This window comes from Chelonia mydas, chromosome 12 (assembly GCF_015237465.2).
Source record: "Chelonia mydas isolate rCheMyd1 chromosome 12, rCheMyd1.pri.v2, whole genome shotgun sequence".
NCBI classification, from domain to species: Eukaryota; Metazoa; Chordata; order Testudines; family Cheloniidae; genus Chelonia; species Chelonia mydas.
This window is the reverse complement of record NC_051252.2, coordinates 33,705,755-33,727,886: the sequence shown is the minus strand read 5'-3', so window position 1 is coordinate 33,727,886 and position 22,132 is coordinate 33,705,755. Positions and strand designations below refer to the sequence as shown.

General features: G+C 42.7%; 1 long non-coding RNA gene across 1 annotated transcript in view; it reads left to right on the top strand.

Moving 5' to 3' along the window:
* Positions 1-21,681, top strand: part of LOC122462613 — a 50,919-nt gene extending 29,238 nt beyond the window's left edge. The window contains exons 2-3 of the long non-coding RNA XR_006285292.1: positions 14,966-15,078; positions 21,459-21,681. This is a non-coding gene — a long non-coding RNA (uncharacterized LOC122462613). The remainder of the gene's footprint in view (positions 1-14,965; positions 15,079-21,458) is intronic.
* Positions 21,682-22,132: the final 451 nt, after the last annotated feature.

Below are 22,132 nucleotides of genomic sequence, written 5' to 3'. Positions count from 1 at the left end.
GTTTCTGAATCATTTTTCGTTTATGAAAAAGTAGCATACTTTAGCAATAATGGAAGTATACTGACACTTTGAAGTATATGAGTAAAGTTCACTTCCTTTTTATAAAAAGAGTTTTGAGTAGGGAAAAGGCAAAGGTGTAAATGTTAAGAAAATAGTGTGCGCAATTTCATACCTACTCTGTATTTGTATCTTTCAGACCTTAGCCATGCAAACTTAGAGGCAAGGCAATGGGAGTTTGAACCAATGACTTGGGGAAAGACCTCAGAGTTTAGTCCTATTCAATTGCATGAGCAATTGCAGCAGTTGTGCAGGCAAATGACCAGTTGTACCAAGTATTAGACAAACTTTGCCACAGCTGGTGGACTGGTGCATTTGCAGGACAAATTGCCACTCAGGTTCTGATCTTGCAATTGGCTTTGGATGGAGATGGTGGTATGCTGACACTGAGCCAATTGCAGGGTCTGGGTTCGAGTGCCAGGCTGGAGTTTCAGAGATAAATACAAAACACTGATTTCTCAGGAGTGCTGAGCACCCTCCAATCACAACTGTGTTTTGATTTGAAATAAATTGTTTATTTTTTGTGTGTTGTGGTAGTAGCTAGATGCACCACTGAGGAATCAGGGCCCCATTATGCAAAGCACTGTACAAAAATAATAAAAATGTGGTCCCTGCCTCAAAGAGTTTACTGTCCAAGTAGGTTGATGGGTGACGTGGATACCGCTAACATAGACAGATTCCATAGCAAGAGATACTGTACGGTAGCTAGAAGTCAGTGCACTAAATAGTGCAGCAGCTACTTTGTGGTTACTACCAGCAATAAAATGAAGATAAAATAATAGCCATTACTGGAAAATCAGAGCTAAAAAAACCCAGTTTGGAACATACAAACATTTCAATATTAAATGCATTAACTACAACAACATGATATATCTTTTACAACAGGTGGTGTGTGGACATTAGGATTATAGAAGCAGTCTGCTGTGGCTTTTAACTCTGAATCATGTCATGCAGACATCATACAAATCAAATTAATTTCCTGCAGCAAGAAGGTGAATTTCCTGAAGCAAGAGAGTGGTCCTTTTTCACTGCCAGCTTGAGTGCCCAAGCATTTGTCCATGGCAGTGTAAATATGAGTGTGACATAATGTACAAAAGTAGAAAGCAGACTCCCTCCATCCCTTTAGAGTAAATATGTTTCCTTATGGGGCCTGATGCAAAGCCATTGAAGTCGGTGAAAAGGCTCTCATTGATTTCAGTTGGCTTTGGATCAAGCCCTGTTCTGAGACTGACTACTCACCTCACTCTGAATCATCTAAATTCCAGGTACCTACTAAGGAGCCTAGTATTGTGCTGACATGTTACCGGTGCATTTCCTGTTAATACCAACGGAGCTTTCATGTGTCAAGTGTATAAACAGGAGGACAGACCCCAAAATGTACATCATGGACCATAAAAACCTCAGATGAAATTAAATTTGCAAGAAAAAAACTAAAAGACTTCTTCAAACCAATCCTCTTTCGAAGGACCCTGATTGAATATGCTAATGTCATTCTGACAAGTACGCATTTTGATTATGTGCAACCAGTAGGTGAATAGCATGTGTACTGCAACTTCAGGTTACATCAGTAATATCAGCAACATATAACATCATGCGAGAATGATGGCACCGTGAAGTAATATGACCAACAAATATGTGTTGTGGTGTGCTGGTTTGCTCATGGCTGCTCTGGTCTATGTGCTATTAGTAGTCAATGGCTTATAGACATTCACATCTCTGTGCACAATTTTAATTAAGAAATTCAAACATTTCCCAGGAGAACAGGTACTGTGGGTTCTGCCAAATTTATGAGATTTTCACCCCTAGGATGGAGGGAGCTTTCATATATTTCTCATGTATGAAACATGCAAAATCTTCACTAAGTTTTGAGTTTTGAACATCTTGCATGGGAACATAGGAGTGGAAGGATCCACTTGAGTCATTGATTCCCGTCTCCGACTATCACATGAAACCACATCATATAATCCTGTTCTTAGATAATGGTTTCTATCCTATGTTTTATTTATAAGAAAGAAAGAAAGAAAGAAAGAGTGTGTGAAGTGTAAATGAATTATAAAAGATTTTTTAGCTGGCTATTCTCCCTGCCAAACAGTCTATGAACAGTAGAGATACTATTGCATAAATGCCTAGTGTCTCTTCACTATTCATTATTAGATGGTTCAGACACCTGTAGACAAATTACCAAGGTACAGTAGATGCATGCATGCTCACTGCTTTGCCTTGTGGTCTGGAAGGAGCTCGGCTTTGAACAAAGCGTCAAAGTGGACAAAGAGTTGGTGCTGAATTACTTGTGTTTACAGCTGCTAACATCAAAGGCTAAATGGGGGTCATCAAGTCTTTGCCTGTAACTCTGAGGGCACCAGACCTCGTGTTGCAATGCCAACTGTACTTAGTCGTTCCTTCTTCCTAGTCGAAAGGAACATTTGTGCTCATTGCCTTCTTCCACACCGAATTCCTCTTTTTCACTTCACACACTACTCCACAGTGGCCTTTGCTTTATGGAAGCAATGAGTACAGCATGTTTAGTTTGGAGGTTACATTCTTTTTCTTATTGTGTATGGTGCAGTATCACTGTTCATTAGGGTATCTTTAACTCGGCATCAGTTACTCCAGTATTCAACGCCGGCTTGAGGGGAAAAAAGCAAGGTTTCTTTCCTCTTTCTGTTGGCTTTTGAATTACTGCCTTTAGTTGATTTCTGAGAAAGCAAAGCAAGCCCACTTTCTGAGATAAGAGGCATTTAGTTTGTGAGTTTTCTTGAAGGAAGTTGTTATTGGTCTGAACTTGGTAGCGTGTTTTTCATCCTGACTATAAAGTAGCTCACACCTATTTTGGGAAAGTACCAGTGTGAGTGGGATTTCAGGAGAAGAAAAGAACATGTTTTACTTTCTCCTTTCAACCGAGGTTCAATCCCCAAAAAGTCCCCATAATTGCTAGTGAAGGTACCAGGAAGGTGATAATATCCACTGCTGTTATGACGCTGAGCCAACCAGCAGGCTGAGTGACCGATAAACAATCTTTAAGAACATATCAGAAAAATATTGAAATGGTAAACAGGGCCAATCCTTGTAGATAGTTAGCAAAGCCATGTTAAGTAGACTAGAGTCCTTAAAATATAGGCCTCTATTGTTAGAGAATCAGGAATAGACACTAATTGTATTTGTTTGTTAAACTTCTAACAAGATATAGGTAAACAATGTGATCTAATTAGCTTGTAGCTGCTAAACTTCTGTTCTTGCCTATAATGTTTTATTACTGTAGTCTATTGATTCAGAGATCAAAAGGGGATATTGCCATTTAGATGTGGTGCAATAATATTGTTGTCTTCATTTCTCTTTGAAATTTGTAGGAAACTACCTGTGAACTGTTGCCCTATGCTAATGAATGCAACTACTTACTAGTGTATACTTAGGAAACAGATTAGTTTCAAAGCAACAATATACATTACCTAGTCTGCAGCCAAGGAGGGCTTTCTCTGACCACAACTGAACTTCAGCTATAAAGAAAGTTTCGGGCCTGATCCTTGCAAGCTCCGATCTGCTTAAACTCGGACAGGGAAAGTCTAAGTCCGTAAGATTAAGGTCTCCACTCTATTCTGGATTAACTGCTGCAATTTCTCATGGAAGAAACTCAGCACGTGGACCCCGGACCCGCACAGTGGATCCAGGGGGCAGCTTGGACCCCGCCGCAACCCGAGACCCCAATCCTGCTGTGTGGGGCCAGGTGGTAGCCAGGACCCTACAGCCTGACCCTGCCGGGCACCAGCCAGGACCCTGCAGCCCAACCCTGGACCACGACCCTGCTGCCCGACCCTGCCGCATGGCCGCCGGGACCCCGGCGAGAATGCCCACTGAATGGGAGAGGAGAGCAGTGGCAGAAGAGTGGAGCCCTGTCGCTCGTCACAGATGATAGGGATAGACAGCCAGCTTGGAGTACTTGACATGAAAGCCTGAAGTACCAGTGCTTCCGTTGCACATTTACTGAGCGTTCTGCGCCGGGGCTATCCAGAACAACCCCACGCTTCCAAGGGGACGGACTGCATGAACTAACAGGTGTTTTCCATTTTCCTGGTTCTATGTATGTTACCGATGTATCCCAAAGAAAGAAAAGACACACCGAGAGAAGCCTCATTAAAGGACCAGATCCGCAGCCCATTGAAGTCTATTGAAAAATCGCCATTGACTTCAGCAGGTTTTGGGTCAGGCCTGAATGAGAGCAGCTATTACTCTTTCTATTTTCAACTCTCCTATTATGCCCCTTATCCCTTCACATGTGAAGAAAGTTATAATTCACTCCAGGATGCACTCTGCAGAGGCAGAAAAAGAGAATCTGGTCACAGCCGTGTTCCCCAGGTCACAGTGGAACATTAGAGTCGTAACCTGCTGCCTGTTGACCTTTTCACTTCTCAGTAACAAAGGTACATGAATATTTCAGTGGTTTTATAGTTTTCTTTTTTCTGGGAGAGGTGGAGAAAGAGGCCGAGAATCCAGACAAGGCAGCCATTGTGGATTCATGCAAGCAAACTGGTTTTCTTAGCAACAGACGTTCTGTGAGAAGTTGCACACTTATATCTTTCCATTTGTGCTACATGCCTTACTTTGGGGATGGCCCACCACACTTAGGTGGACAATCTCTATTCAGAGACCTAGAAGGGAATTTTCAAAGCCTTGCATAGAGCATATCTAACCCAAAGGACACAAGCTGTCCTTTGATGACTAAATTAGGATGTTCCTTTACTTTGTGTGAGGCAATCCGGCAGCCAGACCAGGGCTGCTCGCTCATCTCCAGAGCCTCAATAGGTGCACTGGCCCATCCTGTAACCACAGCCTGCAGTGACTTAGCCCTCAGGCATGCTGCAGAAGCCTATTACTGGGCAAGACCCGGGCCAGATGGTTCCCAAGCACAGGTATTTCACTGATCTCACAAGAGCTGCAAGCTAATCTATGCAACAGCACTACCCGGCCAGGAACTCTCCTGCTGCCTTGCAGTGTTACAGACTCCCTCGGCTTCCAGCCTGTCCCTTGATCCAGTTCCTGTTCCAGCCCCAGCCTTGCCGAGTCCTCTTCCAACCTGCTTCAGCCTTGTTCGTGTCCTACTCCAAACGTGCTCCAGCCCTGAAGCCTTCTTGTGACCCCTAGACCCTTGGACTGCCTCCACTCTGGCTTCGACCTGACTACAATCCTAATTTGGCTTGTCTGTGGATGCTAACCTCAGTTCTGACCCACAGCCTGTCTGCTGGACATCAGTGTCAGCTCTGACTTCAGTTCAGTTCTGACTACACGACTGACTCCAACCACCAGACCTGACTGCCTGCAACACAGAGCCTGACACTGTCCTATTTTAAAGATTCACACACCTACACGGAATGTAATTTTCAGAAGAACTGAGCATGCAGAATTCTACCTGGTGCCAGTGGAGGCTGCAGATGTTTAGTTCAGTGTGTATCAGTTCAGATGCTCAGCTTAGCACGTCTGAAAATCAAGCTACAAGCTAGTTCCCAATAGGAACACAACCCAGCTTCCTTTTGTACGGGCACAATTCCATGCATGAAGAAAGCTATATTTGCACTTTTCAAGCACTAGCACCTGGAGGTAGAGTGGATAGATTCTGTCCATGCATGTCTTAGGACTTGAAAAGGTTATATTTGCATGTATGAAGTTGTATACGCACAAAGTGAATAGAGAAGCTTTATTTACCTGTGCTGTGTATAAGAAAGGGAACCATTTATATCGCTGCTGTTACCACTATTACCCAATTACCAGACATTCTGGATAAAGTGCATCATGTAAGGTGTCAATGAAAAGTTAGTCTATCAAATATTATTATCCTGGTTAAATCCATGTACCATCTTTGTATCTAAAATTTTGAATATTGGCTATGGTTAGCATCTCAAACATGTGTTTTGTTCCTGGGTGACACCCACCAGATTAGTGGCTGGGTCACTACAAAAAGTAATTTTCCCTCTGTTGATACTCACCCCCTTGTCAGCTGTTGGGAATGGGTGACGTCCACCTTGATTGAATTGGCCTCGTTAGCACTGACCCTCGACTTGGTAAGGCAACTTCCATCTTTTCATGTGCTGTAATATATATACTGCTTACTGTATTTTTCATTCCATGCATCTGATGAAGTGGGTTTTAGCCCACAAAAGCTTATGCCCAAATAAATGTGTTAGTCTCTAAGGTGCCACAAGGACTGTTGTTTTTACCCACCAGATAGATTTACATCAGGGATAGGGTGACTTTGTGATGATGGCCTATTAAGGACACTTGACTCTCACAATGGGCCATAGAAGAAACTCATCCTGCCCAGGTAGCTTTTTCTGTGGATGCCTCAGACAGCAAGGAGTCAGTGGCTACCCTTGTGATTCAGCAAATGATATAAGGACATGTGACCTAAGACTCCATCTTTTACCAGTAACTTTCCATGCTCATGTGACCCTGGACTCCATCTCGGGCCAGTAATTTTTCATGCATGTGACAATTAACTTGCCTTTCACCAGGACCAGGATTTCCTCTAAGGTTTTTTTTTTTTTTTTTAATTTGAACACCATCCCTAAAGAAACAGTGGGCCATTCATGCTAAATTGAAACAATGGTGAACAACAACTATCTGGAGCATGTTAAAGCCAAAGCCCTAAATTCTCCAGTGTCGCTAGCAGCGTTCCAGGTTAGACAGTGGATATACCATGAAGCTAATTACAGAATCTGCAAGTCGAAGGGAATTACATCTTTGTGCCACGAGGGGAAGAATATGATGTATGCAAAAAATTAAACACATTGGGGGAAAAAAGACAAATACTGAATAAGATATACCAGAGAAGTACAATTACATTTTTATTGATCAGAAATTTCCAGGCTGGGAGCCCTTTGTTATTGAGAGATGTGCTAGCTGAATTCTTTACAGTTTGAAGATTTTGCTGTGGGTTTGTCAGCTGACAGTTTTTGGAAATCCCTATGAAAGCTATTTCCTGTGTTATGGGTTCTCTGATACTTTCTACTGGTAAATAATATCCTGATGTGCTTCTTGTTTGTGCTAACATTTAAAGACTTATGCATGGAGTAGCTAGTAGTCAGGGACTGGGTGGAAGGACTGGAAACAGCTTTTTCAAAGATTATGAATCTAGGCCCTGATCTTCAAGTGTATTTATGTGCCCAACACTCATTGAAATCAACAAGCAACTGTAAACTAGTAGTAGGGGTGAAAGAGAAAAGGCTGAGGTTAAGTAGAGATAAGCGGTTGAAAGTATGCATGCTTATCTGAACTACACCATGCTATCCAGATCTTGCAAAATGGGGTTGGAAATTTCAGGAAAATAAGCTGCTTAGTTACAGTCCAGAGATCCTACTACTGGCAATAACCTGAGGTCCTGAGTGCCTAATGTGTTGAGTTGAGACAATATAATTGGAGGTTGGACTAGATGACCTCCTGAAGTCCCTTCCAACCCTGATATTCTATGATTATATAATTTTCTCACGCTATTCACTGCAATGATCATAGCATAGTGATGCTTTCCCAATACAAGTGATTATGGCAAACTACATTCATTGTTACTAGAACAATCATTCATATTATATTCTGATTCATAGCAGGCATTGACAGATTTCCTGCAGGCTTTCTTTTCTTTTCCCTCGGTTATGATCAAAATCAGCAATTCACACCCCCTCCCTCGCAAATTTTGTTCACACCAACACAGCGCAATACCCACCTCTGCTTATTCTGAAGTGCTCTTTAAAAGATGGTTATGTCCCCTTTTCTCCCTCCTCCTTTGATCATAGCAGGGAACAAGCCCTCCAATGCGGAAGTATAGTTGTGACAATTCCTTAGTCTGTTGCCTCTACTGGTTGAGAACCTGATCCAAAGCTCATTGTAGTCAGTTGGAGTCTTGCCACTGATATTATGGGATTTGGATCAGGCCCTGAATTTTTTTAGATTATGTCCCTAAACTCTCCCTGATGAGTAGGCAGGCTAGGTGCAGTGCCCAAGGTTTAATCCTGCATTAACCATATTGTTTGTAGGATTTAATATTTTTCCCTACATTTTGATAGGTCGGGAGTGTTTATCACACAAACAGACAAATTAAATTTTATCAGTCTCTCAAATGCCAAGACCTTTTGTGTTCTCTCTGCGTGCGTATCCAGAATAACAGTGCTGCAATGAGCAATGCTAGGAGACTAGCCAGAACACAGCTTTGATTAATACTATAAATCCATTCCTAGATTAAATATATTGAAAACATTTAATAATAACCTTTTTCCTGGATGAGATGATGTGCTTAGCATTTGATTCTTCTGTGTTTGGAGGCTACAGTTTTGATTTCTGAAGGTTACATTGGAAATGCTGCATTTCTCAAGCCACACAGATGTGGGTGTTATTTCAGTTGATGAGCTGTAGAAATATCTATTTGCAGCTTTATTACGGAACAGCTATAGCAGCAACACAAGTTATTATTCACATAGTCAGATGGGGATGTGGTAAACATGACCATAAGTTACAGTTACAGAAATCCTTTGTGCAGATGCAGTTAGCTCGGGGACATTAAATAGCCTCTGCAAAAATAATATGCATTTCACAGCAACTAATCTAACTTGCGTAATTTGTATCATCACTGCAGTTCATTGCTGGCTTTCTTTCCAGTTGAAATACTCAGGAATATTACCTAGGTGACTAACAGAAATAAGCTCTTCTATTGTGTGCTTTTGCATGCAGCATGAGCCATGGAACTCCCTGATGCAGGGAGTCAGGTCAAATAATGTGGCTGGATTTTTCAAAAAGACTGGTTTATTTTATGACCAGAAACAATTTTGCAGTAAATGTAGTAAAGTGAATATGATAGGGTTAACTGAGAGTGATTATGGGATGGAGCTATGCACCACCCTTCTTTTATTTCCTGCTTAGTCATTGGGAGTTTTCTCCCTCGCTTTCTGTGATGCAGTTAAATAAAGCAGCAAGTTCTCAGCCTGCAGTACTGTGAGTAGATTTATTTTTGTGGCACTGAGTGGTCCCTTTCCAAAGTAAGCATGGTAAAATCTTATGCCTTCTGATGTAAGTAGAGTAAGTGAAAGTAAGGAATTTTCATCCTTGCACTGCAGTGCCCGGATAGAGAGGTGCCTTTATAATGTGGGGGACAGGATGCATGTAGAGAGTAGAGACCTATGACACTGTGAGCTAGGTGAATGCAAGGCTGTCTTTATTTCCTATTGCCTTCTTACCTCCTTTCTATAGCCCCACTAGGGCCACAGTAAACATTCACAACTAACATTACAATGGGACACATTGTCTTCCTCTGAATCATGAGTTAGGGCCCACTTTCAGAGCCAGCATATTGGACTTTAGGCCCCTATTCTGATTCGGTATTGCACATCAGTGGGAATATACTAGTCAGGAAGTCAGGCTGTTCCATTTATTAAATATTCTGGCTAGGCAATGCTGCTATTTCCTTCATTAAGTATTTTGGTTAATTTCAGATAGATGGGGATGTTTGTGTGTAATTCTGTGCTTCTAGACAATAACTCAAGAGACTCTGCTGCTAATTCCAAATCCAGGTAGCATGTGAATTCACCATTTCCATTCCCAAACCTTTTTAAAAATTTAAAATGTTAGACAAGCCTAAAGAAAGCAAGGAGTTCATGGATTTGAAATGAAGACTGGAACACTTGCTGGAAAGAAACCTTAACAATATTATTTCTTCACTGATAAGATCCCCAAATCCCTTGCAGTTGAAAAATTACAGAGGATTTAAAAGACTTCATGCTCCAGGTTATAAACAGACAGTGAGCCAGTCACTCTGAGGAGTTCTGTCTTCCAGGGACATCGAACCACTATTTCTTCAAGCTTTCTAATTCTCTGCAACCCGAACTTTGACAGATGACTGCAAAGAGAAGGCAGAAATGTCACTTGTTCCACCCCCTATCATGATTTAATTATTTACTTAATTGCTTCCCACACCATCCTCCAAGAGAGAGGAAAGTAGAAGAAAGAACTAAAGGAAATCTGTCTTGAAAGCAAACTGAACTCCTTCCGAGAAACTGTTTCAGTGCACAATAGGGATGGTCTCTTAGTGGGGAAAAAAATCACCCAGATGTTGTTGTGATGGGGAAGCTGCAAAAGGTGGAGATCCTAATTTTTCCTCTTGCTTTATATCTTGTGCAGTTATTTCCTTTGGTGAAAAATGATGGCAGAGCAGCTGTGTGGACTCTTGCTATGGTACAGCTCCTCTGTGTGCCCTCCTTTGCAAATCTTGCCTTCAAAGCTACAATCTGGCCCTAATTAATTACAAAAATGCTATTTAAATATCGAGTTTGTGGTAACCAGGCACTACTGATGTGTTAACAGTTCCTACTGATCAGTGTTGTCTAGTGGTTAGAGCAGGGCCTAAGAGTTGGAACTCTTGGGGTTTGGGTTCTGATTCTGGCACTCATTTGCTTGGTATCCTTAGGCGAATCACTAGAATTTAAAGGTGTGATATTAGCAGGCTTTAGCTCATGTGTACAAACTAGAATGTTTGAAAAGTCCAGTGCAGAAACGGTCACACAGACTTAGGCCTTAAATCAACCAGTTCAGCACACATTATGGGTAGCATGCTTTGTTGACGCTAGACTACAAACCCTGCTATTTGGCACGTCCTAGCTAACATGCCAGTATCCCAGCTTAATTTCTAATCTAGACAAGACCTTGGGGCCTGACTTTCAAAAAATGTGCTTGCAATTTTGTGCTAATTGGTATGCATAATTGCGTGGCTGCATGCACAACTTCGTATTTGTGCACACAAATGGTTTAGTTCCATGTGTAACTGGCCATACGTATGCCCTGCCTAATTTGTACAAGGCGATCATTATAAATGCCTGTGCAATTGCAAACACATGCACTTTTATGTGCCTGTGACGGGAGTCCCAGAGAGCCACCCTGAGGTTACTCAGTTAGGGTAAACTGCAAAGAATGGGGCAGACAATCCCCAAAGCTGGTGGATATTCCAATACTTAGATTTATTAAACCAGCACAAACCAACTTCTCTAATACCATACTGGTTACCCAGAAGCCAACAACACAGTTCCCTTAAAGCAACCCAGCCTTAGGCCTCCACCCAGACACCCAAGTCAAATATCATGAGGATTACTGAAAATCTTATTCATCATATAAGAAAGTTCTACCATTCCCAAAGGATCGGACACATTACCTTCCAGGTTCATGAATATTCCAGATCTTACCCAAATACATGCTTACAGCCAATTCTTATTAACCAAACTAAAATTTATAAAAAAAGAAAAGAGAGAGAGAGTATTGGTTAAAAGATCAGTATATCTATAGACATGAATACAGTTCTGAGATCAGTATTATAGTAAAGATGGTGAGCTTTGTAGTTGCAAAGAGTTCTTTCGGAATTATTCCATAGTCCAATGTTCATATTCAGGGTGATCCCGGTGGGACTGGAGATCTCAGTCTTATGACTCAAGCTTCCCTTGCATAAAGCATCAAGCAGATCTGACATGAAAAAGGATCAGGACCCAAGACACCTTCATACAGTTCCAGGCCTTCTCTTGACAGCTCGGAGTCCTTAGGCGAACACTAGCAATCATTGAGGCTTTGAAGTAGACCCATTTCCTAAACATCACCGGTAATTAGCTACAGGGATTAACATAAGGCAATTGCCCCTTTTCTACCATTCGCAGGTAATTTCTATACATTTCAAAGAGAGATGAATACAGTGATATCACTATGTTTACAAAAAGAAAAGGAGTACTTGTGGCACCTTAGAGACTAACCAATTTATTTGAGCATAAGCTTTCGTGAGCTACAGCTCACTTCATCGTATGCATCTGATGAAGTGAGCTGTAGCTCACGAAAGCTTATGCTCAAATAAATTGGTTAGTCTCTAAGGTGCCACAAGTACTCCTTTTCTTTTTGTGAATACAGACTAACACGGCTGTTACTCTGAAACCTGTCACTATGTTTAGAGTTCATCTAAATGTTAAGATCGCCTTTTGATCTCTGAATTAACAGAATACAGCATGACAGGGACTATTTGATTTCATTGTTAACCTCTAGCAATAAACACACAAAACACAAACATTATCTACCAATAATTCCCTAAAGGTTGAATCTGGGTCAATTAGCCAGCGAGATGCTTAATCCATTCTGGCCACGTGTCACATTGTCCAATTAAAAAAAAAAATAGCCTTAACCACTTTGGGCTCCCATTTCCCTATCTGTTTAAAGGGGATAGTAAAACTTTCCTACCTTATAGGAGTATGGTGACACTTAATTAATTAGTAATCAGAAAGGGCAAGATTCTTATCTCTGCTCCATGCTGGTTAAAGGGACTCTTAAAGCCCCATGTGATGCTAAGGGAGAGTTTCCTTAGTGCAGGAACTGAGGAAAACAGCCCCTCACAAACTCCAGTGTAAGGAGTATGTCAGGAAGGGAGTGGTATTTCGAGAGTGGGGCTGCAGCAAGTAACATTGCAACAATTTTGGACAGTGCTGCACCTCATAGACAACCAGCGACAGGATGCTATTATGCCACAGTACTCTTTGGCCAGCAGATCACTCCAGAAGTATGGTTTAGAGACACCTTAACCTCCCCACACACTGCCCTGTGAATTCTCTGCTGTGTTTCTTAGCGGCATAGCACAGAATCTCACCCAAAGTATTCTGGGCTCCTCAGACGAAAGCTAAAGTATTAAATAACGTATTATCATTTTTTAATGGGCAACTATCCTTGTAAATGCAGATGAAATTCACAGCTAAGTGGATTTACAATTTTAAAGTGTTGCACAAATCTCTCTAAAGATTCTTTCACTTCAGATCCCAATAGCTTTGAGAATAGACTAAAATAGCTGGAAGAATCTTCCCAGACACGAGGATGTTTTAAAATGATGTTTGGGGCTCCTGTTTCTCCTAGGAAAAATATCAGCCCAGAGCCAGAATAACTAGATCCATCCCTGCCTAAAAGAGGTCCCTGCTGATGCGGGTTTTTGATCAGTTGCTGACTGTAGACCGGATCCTCTGCAGGTGTCAACTGACATTCCCTTGAAGCGAATGGAGCTGCGTTGATTGACGCCAGCTGAGAATCAAGCCAGATATGTACCAATGATTCCTTTAATCAAAACAGTGTCTGGTACAGAGGAGGAATGTGCTTTCTCTGGAGACGCCTAGAAACTCCAGTATGATCATTTCTTGCTGCAAGCATGGGGAACTATCTCATACTGCATCTGAATAGCAGTCTCGGAAGCACAGTGAGATCTTCAAGGTAGGCCTCCAGAGTGTTGAATCAACACATCAGAACCCATGGGTACACTATTAATCCTGTGCAAGAAAGCATAATTTAACGATGCAAAACTGCAGAGTTTTGCATCTATGAAAATGAGCCATACTAATTTAATGAACGTATGTGCTTCCAGATAGTTATGGTTCCCTCCCTGGCTATTCCTGTTGATATTAGCTACACTCTTAGATTGTTTTCTTAAGCTTATAATTATTATTATAAGTCTATCAGGACAATTTTATTCATATTTATTTTGCACTTAACAATTTCATGTGTATATAGGAGGCAAGTTTAGACCTCCCTAAGGATAATGAATCAAGGCATTATTTTCCTTTTATCTAAAATACTCTTTTTTTCCCCACATGAATTACCATCTAGCCCTAATCAGTTATCAGCAACTCAACTAACTCATAGCCTCAGTACTTCAGAAAATGAATTTAGCACAATGTGCTAGCACTTTTCAAGCCTTAATCAAGCCCAGCTGAGAATATGTTTTCTCCTAGCAGGGGTGTTTGGAAACACTTGGATCAACTAGTTCAAATCTGTTAATAACCTTCAGGTCATCTGTGGAGAATACACTCTCTAGCAGGGGTTCTCACAACAAAAATTTTGGTGGCCTCAGATTGTGGCCACCAACTCTTGCTGGTGGCCGCTCTGACAATTTTTCCTACAATACTTAATTAACTTTAAAAAAAAAAACAAATAAATATGCACTGTGACAGGGTGGGGCCCCAGATGGCTATAGGAGAGTAATAGAAGGCAGATATATAAGCCCCAGGCTAAGTAGGTCCCTTTCCCCTGGGTAAGGTAACAGGGAAGGTTCCAGAACAATCAGGAACCTTCTGGAGACAATTAAGACAGGCTGATTAGAACACCTGCAGACAATCAAGAAGCTGCTAGAATCAATTAAGGCAGACTAATCAGGGCACCTGGATTTTAAAAAGGAGCACACTTCAGTTTATGGTGTGCATGTGAGGAGCTGGGAACAAGAGGCACTAGGAGCTGAGAGTGAGAACGCAGACTGTTGGAGGACTGAGGTGTACAAGCATTATCAGACACCAGGAGGAAGGTCCTATTGTGAGGATAAAGAAGGTGTTGGGAGGAGGCCATGGGGAAGTAGCCCAGGGAGTTGTAACTGTCACACAGCTGTTCCAGGAGGCACTCTAGACAGCTGCATTCTACAGGGCCCTGGGCTGGAACCCGGAGTAGAGGCCGGGCCCAGGTTCTCCCCCAAATCCTCCCAACTCCTGGTCAGACACAGGAGGAGTCGACCTGGACTGTGAATTCAGAATCCACAGAGCTGAAACAGGAAAAAAAAACCCAAACTACTAGCCAAAGCTCTTTCAGTGTGAATCTCTTTGTCCGTTCTCCACCAGCCTTTCCTGAAGGTTTCTATTTGGAAGAGCAGAAGATAAAGTTGCTCATGGAGAATTCATGAACTAAAGCTAACCACTGAATATTCAGATTAAAGGTTTAAGATTTTGCAAAACAATGTAATGAGCTGAACAAATACTGAAGACATAGATGCCCCACCCATGCCAATCATGCTCAAACTATGCTGAATTAAATTTATATTTTACATTTTAATGGCATCTCATTATTCCATTAATGGTCTGCAGCAGGATTATCTGTGTTTATTTTCCACTAGCGTTTATACATCATGGCATGCCTCAACAAGTATTAAAAAGCTGAGCTTTGCGTGGAAACGTGGAAGACTTGGGTGCATTCTACTGAATTCTTTTCAATGTGCATATTTAAATGGTAAGCTCCAATTTACGTCTGCTTTCTGCTCCTTTGGACTTCACTCTTTTAACCTCAGGCCTCATTTTAGTGATTGTCGCACTGCAATGTGTTTATTTCTGGGATATTCAGATGAAAAGAAACGGAGTTAATTACAACTATTACCATACAACAGGCTACATCGTCAACTATTATAAAACGAATGTGTCACCAATTGATGTCAGTGGAGCTATATTCTTTTACCCCAGCTAAACATCTGTTCCTACAACTCTAGGGATGCTTCAGTTGCCCTACATGGGTTTGAATCCCCTGTACATGAAGCTACTTGATCCCTGGATAAGGCAGTTATTTCCACTGGTGATAGGTGAATAAGCTCAGGTTTGGTTTGGCAAAGCACTTAAAAAATAGAACATTTTTTCAGTACTGATTCCCAGGGAAGATCACCGTAGCAGTACCTCTTGCAGCTCTCTGGATTTTCCCTTGTGGTCTCCCAAGCAAGTCCTGACGCAAGTTAGGTTATGAGAACCAATAAGTTCACCAAAAGGCTGCCTGAAAAGGTACATGGATTCAAGTTAAAGTGTGATACACTTGAAAATGTTTCCCAAGTGTGAATTCCTCTTTAGAAAGCATTTATGCTGACACATTTTGCCGAGAGGATCGGAGGAATGAATGTACCATGTGTGACCATTTCAACTCAGCAATGCTAATAGTTGTTTAAAGGTTGTCATGCTGTGAGACTTAAACCAGCCGGCGACCTTAACTGCTTCGTTGTCGTCAGACAAAAATTACTTGTCATTTCACAAAATAAGGGGCTGTGGCTTTTTCAGAACTGGAAAGTAGTAATGAAATATGACATTTGATAAATGGGTTTTATGCTGCATGCAATTCCTGTTTTCTCCCCATCTTTTTTTGGTATCGTTTACTGTTCCTGTTTTCTTTATCTGTTTCTCCTATTTTCTGAATGTGCATTTTTGGCCAACTGTTAACCTTCTCTTAGGCAATTAGGGAGCTGAGACTTAGACGCAAAGCTCTCTGGGGCATGGAATATCTTCTTTGCTATTCCTTGTTTGTTCATACTAGATTATTGCAATGTAGTTTTTGTGGGGCTGCACCACAGGTCAATGTGGAACTTCTGTTGGTGCAGAATGCAGAAGCCAACCTGTTAAGCAGTGCACCTCAGTGGCAGCATGTGCAACCAGTGCTCCGTGATCTGTACTGCTAGTTTCTGGATTGAATTTAAGTTGCTGATTTTGAGCAATAAAGCTCTACATGAGTTGGGACCTTGCTACTTGAGAGACGACCTCTCTCCTTGTGCCACACTGCCACGGTTGGGACTGATGTAGGCACTTGAGCTGGCTCTCCATTAGTTTAAATAATCCGGGACACTTGGTAGAACATTTTCCATATAGGACCTTCAACTCTGGAACAGGCTTCCACCCTGGTTTGAAATGGCCCAAGTCTACTGACCTTCAAGGCATGTGGCAAGATGTGTCTGTTTATGTGAACTGATGGCTGGGGGGACTTTAGAGAAAGCTAATCTGTGGGGGAAAGGGGAGCCTGGTGTTCTGCCAGTGAACTAAATTGTTTTAGTAGTGTGTGGCAGGAATATCTAGAGTCTTGAGTAGGGGGTCCCTTTATATTTTTTTGTATGACTCTAACAGGAATAATTTCTCTCCTACACAGTGGAGTTCCTGTCCTTTATGCGGATTCCCAGGTTCAACCGTAATGAATGATTATACTGTGCTTTATGATCTCGCTCATGAATTCATTGTAAAAAAATTCTCAGTCACATCAGCCTAGATCATATCGCCTTGATGTCGTTGGAAGCAAAAGGAGGACTTTGAAAGACTGGAGGGCCAACTTCTCAGCCAGCTTCTGAGTTTTCATGCCCATGTTTGTGCATGTGCCAGGAAATGTGGGTTCTTGCCAGAGCTGGTTGAATAGCCAAAACAAAATATTTGCAAATACCTCACAAATACTAAGGCTTTGGTTCTACTGAGCCACGTTTATGCTCTTTAGTATTCATGGAGCTTTGAAACTGGTCTGCCTGATTCAGTCAAATACATTTGCCATTGAATACGTGTGTGTGACCCACTAGCTGTCAGGGTTGAGCACCTTCAGCTGAGCCTGAGTACTAGCCAGCTAGCCTCCAGGCAGATTAGTGAGCTCAGCTGTGTGCGGGAGGGCTGCCTAACTGGCTGAAGGGAGCCGGCAGGCCTACTTTTAAGCTTAGCAACAGCAGTGGATCGCTGGTTGCTCAATACTTCTAGCCACAGCTGCAATCAGTCTTGTTCCTGCTCTGCTCCAGCCTTGCTCTGGTCCAGCTCCAGCCCTGCTTTCCCTTCCTAGTTCCTGGCTCCTGACTCTGGCTCCGACCCTTGCTTCTGGTTCCCTGTTTCTGACTCCAGTTCCTGACCCCCTCAGACTGGTTCTAACCACTAAGTTTAATGGCAGGTCCCTAGGATCGCCTAAGTTTCATGAATAAACAACAGGGTGCCAATTATCTGTGTATGACATTGATCCGATTTTGCATACCACGTTGAATAAAAAATAACAATATTGGGTTAATCTTCGCATGCAGTGACTAGTCTTCCAACAGCCCTTTTGTATAGTCATTTTGCACAATCAATTTGGAGAGTTGGGTGCTCGCTTCTATGGTTGTTCACAAACAGGGCATGCCTACTTAGCTAGCAAAATCAGCTGCATGTGGAAAATTAGAGGCCAAAAAAGGCAGTTCTCTTAATGGGTACCATCAAGTAATTAAGCCCCAGAGATGAATGTTCCATGAAGGGCTTCAGAAAACCTTGTAAGACCAGATATATTTCCTTTTTGAAAATTTGGATGAAAAGTCTATTGATTGTTCCCCTGAAGTGCTGGAAGCTCCAAATCCAGCAGTAATATGCAAATACACGAGAAACAGAAAGCAAAACTGATCAGCTGAGTTTCATTATGTAAGCTGAGTATTGTAGAAAAATAAACAAAATAAAAGATGAAAAGTGAATTTGATTCTTTCACTCATACTAGCCTGAAGGAAGGATGTGGGGCCAAAGTTAGTTGTATTCTCTAGCTGCTTTGCGTCATGTTGATGAACTTGGGTCAACCGTCCATCTAACCCAGGCGTGGGGCCAATTTACTCCACTGGCGTGGAACAAAGATTGCAAACCCTGATGATGAATCTGGCTCTTGGTTATTACCTTAGTAAAATATTTATTAGCAAATGACCTGTAAAATATTTGCACCAGTTTTTCCTCCTGTCATTTCACAGTTGTATCCTACAGTATTTTGTTCTCCAGATATGTCTAAATCCGGTTTAAAACTATTGATACTTTTCACCTCTGTGGCTTCTGACTAGCTTTTGGTAAAGAAATTCCATTGGGGCCTGGCCTTCCATCATCTCTGCTCTTCTGGCTGAGAGAACCTCAAAGTGCTTGATAAATTCTGTACTCCCCAGGTGTATCTATAACAAGAGGAAGTAAGTTGGACAGCTCAGTGAAGAAAGTATAAAATAATGTATTGGTGACAGTTAGCAGTAGTTAAAGTCTCACTTGCTCTTTGGATCAGTTCAGCTATTTCCAAAACCATACACGAAGCACACCAGATAACCAGGTCATGGGTACTGGATGCTACGTTGTTTATGACGCCAACTAAAAATCATGGGACGTTTTACAATTTTGTGTATCTATTCGTGGCACACAGACAAAGTAGCCTTATGTGCACTTCAAAAATGAAATTGCTTTCCCTTGCACAGAACAAAAACTCTGAAAAAAGTTGTCTGTGCAGGGTAAAACTCTTGTACATCTTTACCTTGTTTCTTCTAAGGGTGCCTCTTCTGCCAACTCCTTACGGTGCCATGTGGAGTACATTCGCTGCCTACTTCCCTAGCGTGGGTATAAATAGCAGTGTCGCGGGTGAGGCATTGCTGAGGGGAGTAAAGACACGCCTGAACCCTCTGTGTGTGTCCCTGAATGGCTTTCTACATGCCAAACCACAGCTATTTGTAGCAGGGGAGTGTCCCTCTGCCTCCCCATTTCTGGAGTCTTTCCCTGTAGACTTTCCTTGCCACCAGAACCTTTCACTGACTCGTGTAGCTATATACCTCAGTGTGGATGCCGCTGCTTTTCCCTGCGTGGTGTAGCTACAGATAGCCTACATGCCGCCATCAGTGGTGTGCATGTAGACAGACACACCCCAAGACTGTCCCATTAACTCTCCCTTTTCTTCCTTTCTATCACCCCTTCTTTCCTTCTTCTTCTCCTTCTCTTCCCTTGCTTCCGATCGTTCCTCCCCATCTTTATGGCAACCGGAACAATGACTGGCCCAGAGGCTTATTTCTCTTGCTTCTAGGGTTATGATCATTCAAAAGCTTCTTTCAGTCCAAATGGTCAAGTGCTTTAGAACACTGAGTTTGAGGGAGGGGCAGGATTGGGTTTAGCATTGGGCTAGAGAGAGCAAGGATGACTCTATCACCTGGCTGTTAGCACATCCACCTGGGAGCCCCATGTCTAGTCCCCGCTCCAATGAATATTTAAGTAGTTATACAACATAAACAGCTCCTAAAGGAGAGATTGAGAGTGACCCACCCCAGAATACTCTACAGCCCCTGGGGCAGGCAGGAGAGCTGGGTTCAAGTCCCTGCCCCAAATCAGGCAGAGCAGGGATGCAAACCTGGGCCTCCCACATCCCAGACAAGTGCTCTAACCATGGGGACTCACCTCTTCCTTGTGTTGTGTGGGTTAGGCATGATGCCTATTGGATTGGGGTCCCCCAGGCAATGTAGGTGGGGGAACACCTAGTTTGTGACTCCTGCCGGGGCTTAGGTATGAGTTAGGTGCAGAGAATCTCAGCCGTGTCAAGAGTGAGGCAGCTATGTATATCTGCACCAACAGGAGTTTAGATGCCTATAAGATTCAGCAGCAGCTGAGCTGGGGTTGTGAGGATCTAAATTGTGGACTTTGTGGCTGTTAGGCACCTAACTCCCTTTGTGCATCCAGCCATCAGTCTGCTTGACTGGTTCCTAAATCATTTGGGCACATTTGAAAAAAATGTATCCCTTATCTCTTATGAATATCTTCATATGGGGCCTGATCCAAAGCCATAGCAGTTGATGAAAAGCCTTCCAGAGGCTCTCAGTGAGTTTTGCATCAGGCGCATCGTGTTCTTTTATGGGTTGATCGGAGCAGATTCCATAGGTTTTTTAAAGCCAGAAGAGACCATTGTGATCATAACACAGGGCATAGCATTTCCATATTCCATTCCAACCATCCCATAATACTGTGGTGGAATTACTTCTTCAATCTCCCATTTAATGTATGAATGCAACCTAGCATTTTGTTGACTTTCATTTTAACTGCTATGAAGAAATGGTTTAGGGTTTTATCTGCTTCTGCTCCCAAAGCTCTCTCCCTCCCAGCACTTGACCATTTGAATTATCTTCTCTTCCTCCGAATTGTCTTGCTCATGCGTCTCTCCAAGGCTTCAAGCCACCTTCTGAAGGGCTTTGATAAAGAAAGAATATATCTGAGACACAGAGAGACTATTCTGGGATGGGAGGGGGACCAGCATGGGAGATGAGACAGAAAATGAGAACAAAGGGTGAAAAAGCGCTTTATGATTAAGTACAAAAACTTTGTTGCATATTCTGAAGGAGTGGATATAGCTGATGGGTTGAATCAGAGGACTTGAGCTGAGGACTCCTGGTTTCTGTCTCTGGTTCTGACACTGACTTGCTGTGTGACTTTATAGTAGTCCCAGGAGAGCAAAGTCAAACAGATTCTTAGACAGCTCTTTTAAGTGATTCTTCTCCTTTGTAGATTTGATTTGTTTTACAATATTTCTGAGATTATTTAGAGAGGATCCAGAAGGCCTTTGCACAGCTGTGACTCAGTTGTAATAAGCAGCAGGAAACCACTAGAGAGGCAACTACAGCAGGCACTACGAGGAATCATGCAAATTACATTCATGCATAATTCCTATTGATTTTGATGGTTGTTCCTCACACAGAATGATGGTAGCGTTTGGCCCAATGGCCTGTTTATATTAGCTTTGGTGGTTATGGAATCCACGTTTGATAGTTTCTATAGTTACTAGAGCCATAACACACTTGTGGGTCACTCATGGCTTCATTCATTCCTTCTCCAGAGTTTTCTGATGGGTTAGAAAAGGTTCTCATCGCCTTTCTACGTAAAGCCGCACCGACCTCAGAATCTTAGCTGACAAAGTTCTTGTCCTTTCTGGTATCAGTCAATCTGCCAGCAGTGTTTGGAGATTCTGTGATGCAGTGGGGGATTTTCTTGGTTTTTCTTGTTTTTTTTCAATGGTTTGCATGCAGAGGGGGTGGGACACAGTTTCCCTGGGTGTTATTGGTTTTACAAGGTGATGGGAGAGGGAGTTTGTTGTTACAGAGGACCAGCGATGGAACTTGGGGCCCCAGCCAATGGCCTGGAGAATGGATACCCCAGCGACTAGTGACCTGGTGACCGGAGGGCCCAGCTCAGAAGTCACAGCCAGTTCTGGCCAGTGGGAGGACAATGGGCTGTGAAGATGTGACAGATTTCTGTTACCAATCTGCCTGAAGCATCAGGTGATCAGTCTGAGGCCACAGGATCGTTAAGGGAGGAGATGACGTAACACACCAAGTGTCTAAATTTTAAAGCTTTATTGATAAAATAATAAAATAATAGCGGAGAGTGATGGGTGCTTCCCATGTCACTCAGAGGAAGGAAGAAAGCGTTGGTGTCCCGAGCCCTAACCCACTTTCATACTCACACATGCACTACCCGAGGCTGGCCAGGCCTGGGTGTAACATAAGAAGAAGAGCAGGGAGGGTGGACAGGAGTTCTGTCCTGTGCGCACAGGTCATCTGGGTCCACTGTGATCTCCAAGTTGCTCCAGCTATCAGGAAGGTTTTAAGTCCCAGTCTCCTTGGGCGGGAGGGGGGGTGCTTCGTTCAGGGACCTCTGCTCCTGGTGCCCTCTAAGCCAGTCCAAACCGGCTTTCCATGGTGTCTTCAGTATTCTCAAAACACCCCAGCTCCAGGACGCAAGGCTCGGCTCCCCCTCTTGCTGTCTCACCGGTG